The sequence below is a fragment of the Perognathus longimembris genome, chromosome 18 (assembly GCF_023159225.1).
Source record: "Perognathus longimembris pacificus isolate PPM17 chromosome 18, ASM2315922v1, whole genome shotgun sequence".
Lineage (NCBI taxonomy): Eukaryota > Metazoa > Chordata > Mammalia > Rodentia > Heteromyidae > Perognathus > Perognathus longimembris.
The window spans coordinates 32,311,099-32,327,009 of NC_063178.1; the positions used below are offsets into that span (position 1 = coordinate 32,311,099).

A 15,911-nucleotide genomic window follows, 5' to 3' on the forward strand; every position below is an offset into this window, starting at 1 on the left:
AAGGCCCAGGACTGCCCCCCCCCCCAAAAAAAAATGCATACTATAACTCACTGTGATAAATCAAATTGGTAGCAAGCATATTTGCAAGGGGAAACAGAGTACTTGATAATATTCAGATAATTGAATTAATTCCATTTAGTTTTTATACTTTCTGCCTTAAGTGTAAGTGTATCACAGTTTTTAATTATTGCAGCATGGATATACACTATAGTTTTTTTTTTTCCTGCTGCCCAATGAGGAAAGATCACTTGTTTATTTTTGCCCAGTATTTCCACAGAGGGTGCTGATTATTGGTCTTATTTCAACTTTCTCTTTGTTATTTTGGAAAAATTGTTTTTGTTCAGTTATCTGAAAATCCATGTTGTCTTTGGAGCAGAGATGCAAGGTAAAGAAAAGCAAGGCAGGAACTTAGTGGTAACAGGGCAGAGTATGCTAGATGAAGGTCCAGTGGAAGATAAAAGGGGTTGTTACCACAGGAGGCAGGTCAGGAAGCAGCAGGACCGATAGAACTGAAGGATTCTTGATGAAGGAAACAAGTGGAATCTATTGCTAATACCTGTCATGGGCATAGAAACTTTCAGTTTTGGAAAGCACAGACAATTTCACATTCATGGTTTGTACACCTTATATGTAAATACAGTTGAACTTACTTGATGATTTGAAGCTCCATTTTCATTTTAGTTTTTGTGGTTCTGTTCCTCATAATTCACTGAAAAAAATCTTGTGCCAATCCCCATAGTGTTAGAGCTTCATACACAAGTGCTTAGAGTTTGCAAAAATCTATTGAAAAAATACAAAACACCTAATGAACTTAATATGGATTCTTCATAATAAGATCAGGTGTGTATACACACATTGAGGCATCTGGATGGAAGAGAATAACATTTTTTTTTAATGTTCCAAAACCAGTGTCTCATATCTCATTTTGTTCAAGAACTTACTATATCATTGCCTAGTGTCTTTATGAACTTCAAGTAATACTTCCTGCTTATCCTTAATTGGTTTTTGGTAATCTGATCCGATCTGTCTAATCAGTACACCACACACTTTAGTATTCAGTTTGGCATATATTTATTGTATATATCATGTTTTATAATGAGAGTATGAAATACTGTAATGATGCTGAAATTGCATTTGTGTGTCTCTTGCCCCAGGATCCTATAACTATGTTTTTATAAACATAGATTGTACTAGTGTCATATGTGATATGACACTACTTTATCATCCTGATTCTCCGTACTCCACCAATTTATTCCTCTTTCCCCAGCCCTAGCAACTGCTGATCTTTTTAATGTTTCCATAGTTTGTTTTTTTCTGGGGTTTTGAGGGGATTGGTTCATGAGTCTCAAACAGAGGTCTCAAACATCTGGGAACTGTCTATTTCCACGGAGAGTTGTAATATTGTAGTAATATTATAGTTATTATAAAAATCCTATGTACAAACCCTACAGCAATAGTTTCACGTCAGTCTCCCATCCCCAGAGTAGTAAGGGTGATGAAATGGAAGACTGAAGAATGCCATTCTGATCTTTGTCCTGGCCGGAGGGCCAACAAGAATGCACCTCCTTGTAGTGTCAGAAAGGTCCAGCTATCAATATTTCCGAAGGTAGCCTCTTTCCACTGCCCTAGATCTTCAGCTTGAAAAGAAGACACCATATTCAGTTACCAGTCAACTGAGCCATCGCCTGGTATCTCGTCACTGTCTGTCACTTAGTAAGCTCTAGTTTATCTTATATTGTTCATTGTATTTTCTTCATGGAAGAAAGTAAAATGCTTTTTTGTGTTACTAAGTTAGGTAAAGTGCTTGCATGTATAAAGTGTTTTCATAAAGGGCAGTTTCTTGAGGGAGTTCCCTAAAACCAGCTGTTAATTGAGAGAGGGTGCAATAATAAAGTATTGTTGTTAACAAAGGAAAGTGCATAGGTTGTTGAACAAGTGAAGATTTGTGTATAGGAACTACAAAAACTTTGAGAAGTAAATAATGAGGCTGGAATTTTTTTTCCTAACCTCTATTTATTTATTTATTTATTTATTTATTTATTTATTTATTTATTTATTTATTTATTTATTTTTGGCCAGTCCTGGGCCTTGGACTCAGGGCCTGAGCACTGTCCCTGGCTTCTTCCCGCTCAAGGCTTGCACTCTGCCACTTGAGCCACAGCGCCGCTTCTGGCCGTTTTCTGTATATGTGGTGCTGGGGAATCGAACCTAGGGCTTCGTGTATCTGAGGCAGGCACTCTTGCCACTAGGCTATATCCCCAGCCCCCTCATTTTTATTTTTTAACAGTCATCAATTCCACAAATAAACTTGATATGAGATATAGAAACAATCCTCTCTTCTAGTTATTGTCTTGCCTATTTGCCTTTTATTATTAATTAATTTCGGTGCCATTGAGTGGGCCTTGAACTCAGGCCCTGGACTTTGTCCCTTCGCTTTTCACTAAAAGCTGGTGTTCTACTGCTTGGCACCCAGCTTCACTGGGCCTGGGCCTTTTGGTGGTTAATTTAAAGTAAGAGTCTCATAGAGTATCCTTTGTAGACTGGCTTTCAGCAGTGATCTTCAGATTTCAGCTTCCTGAGTAGCTGAGATCACAGATGTGAATCACCAGCAGGCACCCCGCTCCTATTTGCTTTTTAAATGAGCATTGTGAGAAACAAAAAAAGATGGGGAACAATTGTGAAAACTTCTATGTGGAACAGAAATGAATCGTCAGTTAAAAAATAAGACAGGCTGTGAATATATTACCGTTTTTATTTGTTTAAGATTGTGGTGTTTCTCCCCCCACGCCCCGGACTCACAAAGGACTCAGAATTGTTCATGCTTCCAAACATTATGAAGACAAGGGAGAATCTAGTGTATGATATCCTCATTTGCTTGTAACTATTAGAGTTCTGAGAGATTTGGTAAGAGCTGAAATGATTAAAGCTTGAAGATCATATAGAAACAATGATCACTGAATATTCAATTCCTTAGCCATCCATTACAGTGCACTTACCAAATCCCTAGATAATTAAAAACATACTTGAATTCAACAGAAACCTTTAAATCCATGGATACCTTTGGTATCTTTTGTTGTTGTTGTTGGTTGTGGGGCTTGAACTCTGGGCCTGGGCGCTGTCCCTGAATTCTTCAGCTCAAGGCTAGCACTCTACCATAACCTGAGCCACAGGGACACTTCCAGTTTTCTGGTGGATAATTGAAGATGAGAGTCTCATGGACTTTCCTGCCTGGGCTGGCTTACAACCATAATCCTCGGATCTCAGCCTCCTGAGTAGGTAGGATTACAGGCGTAAGGCAACAGTGCCCGGTTTACCTTTGGTAATTTTATGAAGTATTTTTGCCTTTGAGAAAGCTAGTTACTCAGTTTTTCCCACTTAAAATGTCATATTCTGTATGTAAGCTGTCACAGTTTTACGTAGAATGTTGAAAAAAATGGACTTGCAGTGTTGTCAGCCTTGAAACATGAAAGAGTACATCACAATCACTATCTGACTTAAACCTGAAGTGAATTAGTATTTTTGAAACTTTTGTGATGAGGAAACCCTGTTTTGGCTCTGATCTGCATTTATGTTGCATGAGGGGTGTGTAATGCTGGCTTTCTCCTATTATAATTTTGGAAATATAATTTACTGGGAAATCCTTATCCAGAAGCCATTAGCAAATATTGGCCAAGAGAAGACCTGTTTATCTTACTTAATTAAGACAGTTGGGTTGATTGACAGGCGATTAGGAAACGGAAAGGAAATCTTGAAGAACGCTTAGAACATTGTATGTAACTATGAAAGTGGCTACTTGCTTTTTGTACTGAGTTCTGCTGGTTAGTCCAGGATGTTCTTTCCTTCTTGTCTTCATTTTTTTTGTCCAATCCTGGGGCTTGACCTCTGGGTGTTATTCTTGAGCTTCTTTTGCTGCAGGTGACATTCTGCCACTTGAGCCACAGTGCCACTCCTGTCTTTTTTGAGTAGTTAATTGGAGATAAGACGCTCACAGTCTTTCTTGCCTGGGCTGGCTTTGAACTGTGATCCTCAGATCTCAGTCTCCCGGCATTTTTGTTTGTTTGTTTGTTTTAAAGTAGCACTGAGATTACAAGTGCCCTACCATTTGAGCCATTCCTCCAACTCTGCTTTCTGCTGGTTATCATGGAAATAGAGTCTCCCTAACTTTTCTATCCATGCTGGCGTGGACCATCCGTCCTCCAGATCTCAGACTCCTGCGTAATTAGGGTTATAGGCATGAGTCAGTGGTGCCCAGCCCTTCCTGCTTTCTTTCTACTTTTTCCTTGGTGGGGTGTTCTTACCCCAGTAGCACATTCTTCCTGTGCAATATCATTTTGTGTTCCTACTCTATCTTCCCAATATGACATCTAAACCAAAAACAGTCACGTCCAATTCCTGAGGTTGGAGGAGGACTTGGTGGCTAGTGCTTGGAGATTCCGTTTCAGTAACCACAGGAAGGCTGTGCGTTTTTAAGCTGGAGGAGCCTGCCTTGGTGAGTCCAACTTGCAAAGGGCATTTGGAAGCATAATGAGAAAGTAGCTCAAATCAGCTGACCACATGAGTTGTAAGGTTATTTCTCTCCTTCACTCCGTACTAGACATGCCCTTCCGTATCTTCCCCCAAGTGCCTTTTGCCCCCTTGGAGTCTTGCGCCTGGTGTGGACCTGTCTGAGAACAGTTGAGGTATTTTGCTAGTAGGTCACAGTCTCTCTCTGAATAGATTGACCACGTTCTCTAAGCAGACGAACAAACATGCCTGAGGCTTTGCAGTGTCTGGGAGTCCTGAGATGCCTTCTGCATGACTGGCCTTCGTGAGGAATATCTCTTCCACGTCGTTACTCTCACACTGCGTCCCAGGTTCTGGTAGCTCTGTGAGCGCATGTTGTCTGTCTGCTCCTCTCGTTGGCTTTCCCTGCTTGCCCTTTGTGTGGGAGTTGCTGGTCTTGTCCTTCAATGAGATCTTCATTCTGATCGTTGGAGCAGAGCGTAATCCTTGCCTTATAGCCACGTTTTAGAATTACTGGAAGTTGAACATGACCTACTTGTTTGGATTGAATCAGTCATTGTTTTTAATTTCCCAAAGGTTATTCAATATCTTTTTAGTTTAGCTTTATTAACATTGATGCCCATTGGCTTTAATTTCTATAAACAGACCTCTTTGAACTCCTTTGGAGTTTGTTTTATATAAAAGTAAAAAGCTTCGTCATGCAGTGGAAGAAACAAATCCTGATTGGAATAGAATTTAAAGACTGGGAAGGCCCTGTGAATATCCATATTATCTTAAGTCACTAGGTGACTTCTCTTTTGACCCTGACTGTTCTGGAATATAGACTCAAGTTCATCCCTGCATGATTTAGAGTTTCCTAAGAAAGTTTTTTTTTTTTTTAATTTGTTAACACTTTTTTTCTTTTTGGTCATAGTTTGTCTGTTCCCTTCACTTCCAAGTGGGAACTCTTGCCTATTTTAATTCTTACTCATTTACTTCATCTTTACACAGAAAACATGTATAGGGTGCACTTGGCTTGGTTGTTTGGTGCATGGGTAAGAGAAGCGTTTGGGAAATAAATGTCTCCCACTGTATCTGGGAAGAAGTGAGGAGCTTTGGCCTTTTACTTTTAGAAAGGCTGTTAGGAAAGTGGAGATTTCAGACTGCTTTCTAGATCTTTTCTTAGCTTCCTGGGTCTGACCATCCATGTATTAAGCATGCTTTGACTTTTGCTTTTTGCAAACCGCTAGGCAAGTGGTAGCCTTGCCTCTGCCTTCTTCGTTTCCTACAGTCTGGTGTTCTGTGCCCCGGGTGGAGAGCTGTTTTTGTGTGCAGTCTCTGGAAATACACTAGGTAGGGTCTGCCTGGAGCAAGCCATACCAGGTCCCAGGTCTCCTTGGCTCAGCTTTGTGATTGCAAAACTGGTTTCCAGGTGGTGTGACTTGACTTTCCTTTGGCCTGCTGCTTGGGGGCTGCTCTAGCCCTAATGAAGGCACTGCCCCTCGGGCCCCCCTGTGATTGACAGGCACCTCAGACAGCCAGACAGTCTACACATCCTCATGTGTAAGGCCGAGTGGTTTACCTGCCAGCCATCCACTCTGCTCTGCATTCTGATGCTCTGTGGGTTGGCAGAGCACTCTGGGCGGGCCCCGACACCGGAGAGCAGGGGCTCAGTGCCCAAGGGGTATTTTGAAAGACCTCTAGGAATTCCAGGGTTCTTTTTTTTTTTTTTTTTTTTTTTTTTTGGCCAGTCCTGGGCCTTGGACTCAGGGCCTGAACACTGTCCCTGGCTTCTTCCCGCTCAAGGCTAGCACTCCGCCACTTGAGCCACAGCGCCGCTTCTGGCCGTTTTCTGTATATGTGGTGCTGGGGAATCGAACCTAGGGCCTCGTGTATCCGAGGCAGGCACTCTTGCCACTAGGCTATATCCCCAGTCCCCTCCAGGGTTCTTAATTCCCAGCAAGTGAAGTCAGGGCCTCACACTTGGTAGACGAAAGCCCTACGACGTGAGCCCCATCCTCAGCTCCCTTTGGCTTCAGAGTTTTGTGCTAACGTTGGACCTTCATGCTTCCTGTTCCTGAGTAGGTTGGACTACCACTGAAAGCTGCTGTCCTTTAGTGACATGGGCTGTGATTTTCTTTCCATGTGATTTTTTTTGTTTGTTATCTTTATCTCCTGACATGAGAGGGTAGACAAAGGGCAGGCTTCGTAGGACATCAAGGGGAATTGAGTGCAGGAGCTGGTTGCTGAAACTTCTGTCCCCCAACATAACGTTTACTCCCTAAGGAATTGATCACTCTTCCTCCCAAAGCCAACTGTTGAATGCTTCCTTCTTTCTGGCCAAGTTCTGTCACACCGACCTGTCTGAAAGGGAGAGGATGGATGAGTTGGAGCACAAAGATGTGGTCAAGAAGGAAAATGTTACTGCTGGATTGTACCAGTGGTGTTGGAGCTTTCCAGAAGCTAGATCCTGGGATGCGCTCATGGAACACCACAAAGTGTCACGCCAACAGATTTCATGGAGAAAGGTTTGCTGGCTGCAGACATAGTCACAGTTCCACACTCACTCAACGTGGCTAACAATTCCCAGACTTTACTGCCAGCAGGGCTGACTTGTTTGTGGAGATGAAAAAAACAAACACATTGTTTTGGAGTTATTTGTATTTTTGGCACAAAGTGCTTGAAAACGTTTTCTCGTTTTTCCTTCCTCCGTGTCACCTCCCAGCTGAAAATCCTGGGGCGTGGCTTCTTAAAGAGTGAATTAGCAGAAAGCCTCGGCCGCGTTTCCCCTTGTCTTCGCGGTGCCTTTGCAGAATGCAAAGAACACATAAGGTGCGGGCGATGGGGTGGGGGTTTGGAGGAGACCGGATGGGCAGGGGGGTCGGGGGGAGTACCCCGCGTCTGTGGGTGATGGATTGAACCTTGTGAGTCTGGAGGCTGCGTCCTGGTGCCCCTGGGAAAGCGTCCTTCCTCTTGATCCACACTCCGGGGATTCGGGTGGTTCTGGCTCTTTGCTTCCTGTTCACAGGTCTGTGCAGAAGGGCACTTGGGAGAAGCATGGAGGGCATGTGGCAGGAGAGGGGGCAGTTTGGTGAATGCCATTCTGCTTTTGGGGGGGTCTGCTGAATGCGTCCCGTGGAGGCATCTTGCTCTGGTTTTTTTTTTAGCCAGTCCTGGGCCTTGGACTCGGGGCCTGAGCACTGTCCCTGGCTTCTTCCCGCTCAAGGCTAGCACTCTGCCACTTGAGCCACAGCGCCGCTTCTGGCCGTTTTCCGTATATGTGGTGCTGGGGAATCGAACCTAGGGCCTCGTGTATCCGAGGCAGGCACTCTTGCCACTAGGCTATATCCCCAGCCCCCTTGCTCTGGTTTTGTACTGGGGCTGGGACCCAGACTGGGTACTCACTCTCCCTGGGGTTTTTTTGGTTTTGTTTGTTTTTAACGTAGGGCTGCCTGTTAGTTTTTTCATTCACGGCTGGCACTCTACCACTTGAGCCATACCTCCACTTCTGGCTTTTTTGCTGGTTAACCGGAGAAAAGAGTCTTATGGACTTTCCTACCCAGGCTGGCCTTGAACTTCAGTCTTCAGATCGCAGCCTCCTGATCAGTTAGGCTTATAGACGTGAGTGACTGGCTGCTTCCTTTTTTTTTTTTTTTTTTTTTGTGGTGGTGGTGGTGGTACTATAGTTAACATTCAGGGCCTTCTGCTCTCACTTGGACCTTCTTGCTCATGGCTGGTTCTCTACTTGAACCACTCCTTCAGTCAGCACTTTGATGTTTTTTTGGAGACGGGGTCTCTTAGACTTTTCTACCCAGGCTGGCTTCAAAACTCCATCTTTTGTGTCTTAGCCTCCCTGAGTAGCTACAACTTTAGATAGGATCCCAGTTCATGAATCATCCTTTTTTTTTTTTTTGCCAGTCTTGAGGCTTGAACTCAGGGCCTGAGCACTGTCTCTGGCTTCTTTTTGCTCAAGGCTAGCACTCTGCCACTTGAGCCACAGTGCCCCTTCTGGAATCGAACCCAGGGCTTCATGTATACGAGGCAAGCACTAGGCCATATTCCCAGCCCTGAATCATCCTTCTTGAAGGAATTAAAAACCTCTTGTTTCAGAATCTTGACCTTGCTTAGGCATTTACGGCTTTGCTCCCATTTTGGAAGTGTTGAAGTCATCCGTCATTTCCAAATACCAAAAGCTATGTAAACACTGACTGTATAGGCATCACAGATCAAATTTGATGTCATCATAGTATAAATATATGTCTGGTACTTATAGGTTTCTTTGTTGAGAGATGCTTTCTTGTTATTAGACTATTAAATGTTGAGAGAATTAAGGAGTTACATTTCTTTTTTTTAAGTATTTTTATTATCTTTAAGTAGTTGCACAAAAGAGCTGCCATCCCCCAGGCAGTTTATGAGAACTGTGTATCTTAATCAGTGTCACCCCCTTTAACATTCTTACTGACCCTTCCCAATCTACATCTTCTCTTGCTTTTCTTTAGGCTATGTACTGAACATTTTTTTTTTGCTGTTTAACGAAGTAGTTTATTTATACAATGCATCTTGATCTGGGTCACCACTTCAATATCTTCACCCCCCCCCCCTTTAGCCCACTCCATTCCTTATATTTCTCAATGCTGTGGTGTATACAGGAAATTCTTGCCTGCATCCTCTTGCCTTCGCCCTTCATTCTTCTACCCCTCTCCTCTTGGCTCCACCCTCCCCTCTTGTAAGTACCCATGTCCCGGAGCTTATTGTTAGGTTTTGACTTAGAAGACATAGATTGGCTAGTTAGATCTTATCATTTTATTTTATTTTTATTTCAAATTTTTATTATCAAACTGATGTACAGAGAGGTTACAGTTTCATACATTAGGCATTGGATGCAAGGAGTTACATTTCTTAGATCCTCCCTACTCCCAGAATGAAGAGTATGCCATTAACCTTCTATTGGTTCCATACTAGAGTAGTTGTAGGGTTGGAGGTGCTAGCAATAGTCTTCGTTCCCCATCTCACTTTCTTGACCCCTTCTCTCTTTCCAGTACTGAGAGTTGAACTCAGAGACCTGAGCGTACTAGGCAAGCACTCTCCCGCTTGAATTACATCCCCAGTCCTTTCACTGTTGGTTTGCTTTTTAGATGAAGTCTTATACTTTAGCCCAGATAGACCTGGGATCCCAATTCTCCTACCTCTACCTTCTGTGTAACTGGGATTACAAGTGTGTCCCAAGATACTTGGCCTCATCTTTCCTTCTTTTTCTCTCTCCCTCCCTTTCTCTTTCTTTCCTTCCTCCTTCCTTCCTCCTTCTTCTCCCTCTCTCCTTTTCTCCCTTCCTTCCCTTTAGGAAAAGAGGGCATTTTTAAAAAAGGTAATAGAAAAAGGAAAATGTAAATCAGGAAAACGTATCTCTTGGTGCTATTGTTGGACTTGCCGACTTTACTATTGCTTCAATCAGATTCTTAGTTTTCATTCCATGGAAGTTGTTGGTTGCACTTGCCACCCTGCCAGTCTTTCTAAGGGTTTCTGTAGGTTGTGGACACCATTAGGCTGCTTGATAGTGTTAGGTTTTCACCCTGGCTGGGAGAGTGTGAAGTGCTTCATGTGGGTGAGCTCACTGGGTCCCTGCAGCAACTCTGTGGAATGAATAGGTGTGAAATAGGTGTGACTGCCTTCGTTTTCATTTTCAGGTGAAGCTGAGCTTTGGAAGGTAAGTGAGAGCACGCTGGGATTTTTTTCTTGGCTTTTTCTTTTTCCTGGACACTTCTAAGTCCCTCATCTCAAGTTAGATTGGACGCAGCTTTGTGACGTGCCAACACACTTCAGTCCTGTTCCCTTCCCTGTCTCACTGTTGGAGATGAGGCCAGCAGGGCAGTAGAGCTCCATGAAGGTCAGGGCCGGCTGGGGGCCCCAGGTGAGGCATATGTGGCCAGAGGGCTTGGAGAGGATGGGAAAGGCCTTCCCGCAGCTGAATGCCAGAGGGCATTTCCAGGTGACCACGCACAGGAGCCAGCCTTAGAATGGGGGACACTGAGTGGGCCTCGGGATGGATGTTCCCCAAATAAGGAGAGACTCTCTATTTACATCATTCACGAACTGCTGTCCTTTGGCTGTGCCCCTGCTTGTCCTAAGCTGGAGTCTTGGGGGCACTGACCCCGTAGGGCCTTTGCTGGTGGGGAAGGCTTCCCAGAGCATTTGGAAGAGATGCAGCTGGAAGAAGGTGTTTCCAGGGTCAAAATCAAGTGATGGTGGGGAGGCAGGAGGGACAGCTGCTCTGTATCTTTGCACTTAAGTGTGCCAGTGGCCACCTCCTCCATGTATGGGCACTGGGAGTAAAGTGGAATGATGATTATTCTATTTTCTTTTTTTTCTGTCGATCATGGGGCTTGAGCTCAGCCTGGATGCTGTCCTGGAACCCTTTGCACTGTAACACTTTGAGTCATGGAGCCACGTTCAATTTCTGGTGGTTCATTGGAGCTAAGTCTCATGAACTTTTCTGCCCAGGCTGGCTTTGAGCCGTGATCTTCAGATCTCGGCCTCCTGAGTAGCTGGGATTACTGGCGTGAAGCACTGGTGCCTGACAAATGATGCATATTGTATCAGCCAGATGGCTCCGTAAGCTTTAGGACCTGCATGGGGTTTTTCTTGCCCTAGATCTTACCAGGTGGATTTGGATCTAACACAATTAGCATTTTCCTGAGGGTGGTTTATTCTGCTACCTTTCATCTTTCTTTCATGATGTTGGAAGACTAACTGAAAATCCCATTTTTACTCATGTTACACTACTCTTACACTTTATTTTCTGAATTTTATTTGTTTGGACACAACTTACTACTCTAAGGTGCTGTTTTCTGGGATCTTTCATCGTTTGAGCATTAAAGTTTGTCTTTCCTTGCCTCAGCTTCTGAAATACACTCAATTGCATTTAAACTGAAATGTTAAGAAATACAGAATGACTGTAAATTAACATTGGATACTGTCTGTTCTTTGTGTATTCTGACTTAAAAGGGGTTTTTGTTTGCACGTGCGTGCGCACACACTCTGGTGCAGGCATCCGGTATTGGGGCTTGAACTCAGGGCCTGGGTGCTGTCACTTTGTTGTTTTTTGTTTTTTTTTGCTTAAAGCTAGTATTTACCACTTGAGCCACAGCTTTATCCAGAGATAAGATAAGGAGGCTTTAGCAAACTCAGCTTGGCCAGATGTGCTTTTAGGGATATTCTCTGCCAGGCAAGATCTGTTCTCTATTTGAAAGTACTTGGCCATAGCCACTGATTAGAAACATCTTACCTTCTCATCAGTGTTCAGTCAAAACTCAAATTCTACAGGTTCTTCCACTGGATCCTTATGGAAGTTTAGTCCCACCTTCACTTCCAGTGTCCACTGTTATAAATCTATCTATTTCCATTCTCAGGATTTTGCTGTGGGAGAGCAGGTTCTCCTGTCTTCCAGATAATGAACACATCGATGATGTCAAGGATGGTGATGGATGGAGATCTGGAGCCAGCCAGGAAGCATATACAGGTTTTGAACCATGTGGACTTCCCAGTGGATCTGAACCCCTCATGTGAAACAATTGAATCTGCAAGTACCCAGGAGGAAGAAGAAAGTGATCCAGACTTCCACAGTCAATATAGATCAGCTCTCATGTAGTCTAATCAGCACTCCTCTTGGTGTGCTGGAACAAGTAGCATCCATAGGGCTAGTGGAAACTTTCCCAAGTCTATGTTCATGAGAACCCATAAGGGAGGTCAAAATGTTAGATTCTGCTGAGGAAAGTGAATCTGCCCTCACAGATTATCTGGAAAAATCTGTCCTGCTGCAGGAGAATCAATCTCCAATTAAGAAAGTAGAGTCTGCTCCTCCTTCACAACAGGTAGGAAATTCTGCTTTTAAGGATGAGGTAAGATCCCTATGAGCACTCTGATACAGACTTTCTTCCTGAAGACAACTTGGAGGCCCATGATGACTTAGAGATTCCCTCCCCCATCCCTGGGAAAATCTCTGTTTTTCATTGTGCCCTGTTTGCTTTTTTCCCCCCTAAATATGGAATAAAATTTATTTCAGCATTTACCATCACCCCCACATGCCTCCTTCTAGAAACTCAAAATGTTGGATGTTCTCAGAAATGTGCTAGCTAGAATTGTTTTTCAAGAGAAGAATTAAGGTAACTGTGTACCAAATCTTCCAGATTGTTGTCCAAATTTGGTAAATAAATCGGCAAAAGAGTATAAATATATTGCCAGTCTTAAGAAGTTTCACAGTTTAATTGTGTCAATAATGTAAATTAGGAGGAAAACTTTACTAGGGTTGAAGAAAACCCAGGTATTGGGAGTGAGAAGGCTCACTCACAAGAACTCATGTGCTTTTTACTTTCCCTCCTCTACCACATTAAGATATTTAGCCATTTACCTTTTCTTTTTCTTTCTTTCTTTCTTTTTTTTTTTTTTTTTTGTTGTTGTTGTTTGCTTTTCCTGGGTCTTGAACTCTTGGCCTGGGCTCTGTCTTTGAGCTTTTTTTCCCCTTTAGTACATTTTTTGTACTACTTTTTACCTCCTCCCTCATTTCCCCCCTCCCCCTTCCCTTCTCCTCCCAAGAGTTGTGCAGTTGGTTACACTAAATGGTTTCTAAGTGTTTCTTTTTGAATGGTTTGTCTTTTGCTCTTTGTCTCTCGATTTTGGTATTCCCTCTCTCTTTCCCAGTACTATTACCCGTATGAACAGTATCCAGGGTACTTGGATGTAATACAGTGGTAGCACTGTACAGTGTACAGCCATGACCTGTTTGTTTTAAAATGTTCATTGTATTTATTCTTCTAAGTTATTAAAATGTCATCGTTTACATTGTACTGTACAATTTATGAATTTAAATATTGTGTTTTTTTATCCTGCAATGTGAGGCCCCAGAAACATGAGTCCTGCCTGAATGGGAGAAAACACAGAATGACCTAGAGCTGTACAAGAAAACCTACTGGACATACAGAGAAATATTAAATGCACAGGGAGTGGCAAGGATTCCAGGCCATACCTCCTTTGGGTGTTACAGTGGCTACAAAATTTCTAGGACATAGGACATCAGATGTTCTACAATGGTGTTCTGTCATTTACAACAAATGCCAGAATAATTGTAGTGCTGTGTGGGACTTCTAACAGTAAGTTGAAGGACACATATGCATCCATCATGCCTTGTGCAAATATGTAAGAAAATTTAACCTCAAATAACATTAAGAGATTACTTTGGGGAGAAACTACTTGACCAAATACATAGGAATGCCATCATCAACATAAGAATAGATGGCCATAGGTATGCCAATTATCATGGTCCATCCCAGTAATTCTAGCTTCAAGTGTGGCCTAATCTAAAAATGGAAGTTCACAGCAGCACCTGTAGAGAAATCTGAAAGACTCTTACCCAGGGAACCAGTGTGAGGAAGGAACTAGAGGTGTGACTAAATTTACATGTCCAAGAGTTGCATAAAAAATAAGCAAGAACTCAAGGACCTGAGTTCAAATTCCACTATTTGCAAAAAAAGTTAAGTACATTTAAGACATGAAATTTTGGCACTGGAAGTTTTATACCAAGGAAAAATAGATATATAGGAGAGGGGAAAACTACATATTAGTTTAAATAAAACACACGACTTATACATTAGATCTGGAAACCAAATTGCAAATAGTGAGTTTCCCCTCACACATTAGCTCCTGGCCATTAATTTATTCAAATAGGTCAAAGGATGGATTGTAGTGGTTCCCAGCTCTCATATTAGAAACTCAAAATATCTTTAAACCATCAAAAAGCAGGAACTGGGGCCTGGCTCAAGTGGCAAAGCAACAGCCAAGATTTGAAACAATTGAAGTGAGAACATGAAGTTCATGACCCAGTACCTGCATAAGAAGACAAGAGAGAAGGCTATAGATATTCAGACAACAGCTGCTATGCTGAGTCTCTATGGGGATCAGGACATGGCTCTCTCTCTCTCTCTCTCTCTCTCTCTCTCTCTCTCTCTCTCTCTCTCTCTCTCCTCTCTCTTTCCCCTCTCTTCCTTTCTCCTTTCCTCCCTCCCTCCATATTTAACTCAATCTAGATACCAAAGAGAGCAACTGTTGAAACTTTAACTTTGTGAAACTCCTATTTATGCAGCAGCCTGAGATGTTAATTATAGGTATATCCATTGAGGACAGATGGGTTTTGGCTCAATTGGTTGAGGACTAGCCTTGAGCACAAAAACTCAAGGATAGCCCTCAGGTGCTTAGTTGAAGCCCCAGTACCACCATACTGAGAAGTTATATAGTTTATAAGTAGTGTCCAGTGGCTTAAGGAATTTTTCCAATAAGTATAAACATAGAGTGTATTTCTTTTTACTTAAATGATATTCCTCTTACTCATTTTATGTTTGGAGTTTGTTCCATTCTACCTTTTATTTTTCTACAAAACTTTCTGCACAAAAAGAGGCCTGGAAATGAAATCCAAGTAGAATATATTTCCTACACTGGCACAGAATTTTTCTTACTGAATTCAGGGGTCTTATAACATCATTATGCAATTGATGTAGTTGTGAGTGCCATGCATGTACATTATTCAAAACATATACAGTGATACTTCTGAAGAGACTACATAGCCAACAATGTAGATGGCCAGCCTATTTGACCTAAATGTAGAATAAGCCTTGGTGCGTGGCTGTGAAAGCTGTTCACTTCTACCTCAGCATGTGGAATTAATTATTAAGCACAAAATAGGTTCTTAGCCAAATGTTGATCAGGATGATGTGGCATCATGTGTAGAACTGTGGAAGTTAAGGAGCAATGTCTCACACACATATCCAGACATGCTTTCTAAACCAAGTTATCAGGGATCCCTCTTTTTTAATTATTTCATCCTGGGGCTTGAACTCTGGGCCTGGAAATGGCCTCTGCACACATTTTGTTAAAGCTAATGCTCTTTTGAATCACAGGTCCATTTCCACTCTGGAGGTTAATTGGAGATAAGAGTCTCACAGTGGGCTGGGGATATAGCCTAGTGGCAAGAGTGCCTGCCTCGGATACACGAGGCCCTAGGTTCGATTCCCCAGCACCACATATACAGAAAACGGCCAGAAGCGGCGCTGTGGCTCAAGTGGCAGAGTGCTAGCCTTGAGCAGGAAGAAGCCAGGGACAGTGCTCAGGCCCTGAGTCCAAGGCCCAGGACTGGCCAAAAAAAACATTAAAAAAAAAAAGAGTCTAACAGTGTTTCTTTCTAGAGCTGGCTTTGAACCATGATACTCAGAATTCAGCTTTCTGACTAGCTAGAATTACAAATGTGGGCCTCCGGCACCTAGCAAGGATCTCTGGAAAATCTGACCAATCTGGCTTTCTACAAAAATCACATAACTGACTCCTAGCAAAGTTTTGAAGCTCGACTTAAATGTGAATAGAACAAGATTTTGTCAGATTGAGACAAT

The 15,911-nt window shown here is 42.7% G+C and overlaps 1 long non-coding RNA gene across 1 annotated transcript; it reads right to left on the bottom strand.

The window, feature by feature from the left end:
- Positions 1-5,820: 5,820 nt before the first annotated feature.
- LOC125367174 lies at positions 5,821-14,577 on the bottom strand. Its single transcript, XR_007214000.1, has 4 exons — positions 14,563-14,577; positions 8,294-8,298; positions 7,884-7,888; positions 5,821-5,959 (listed from the first exon to the last, which is right to left on the bottom strand). It is a non-coding gene; the product is annotated as an uncharacterized LOC125367174 (long non-coding RNA).
- Between the last annotated feature and the right edge of the window lie 1,334 nt (positions 14,578-15,911).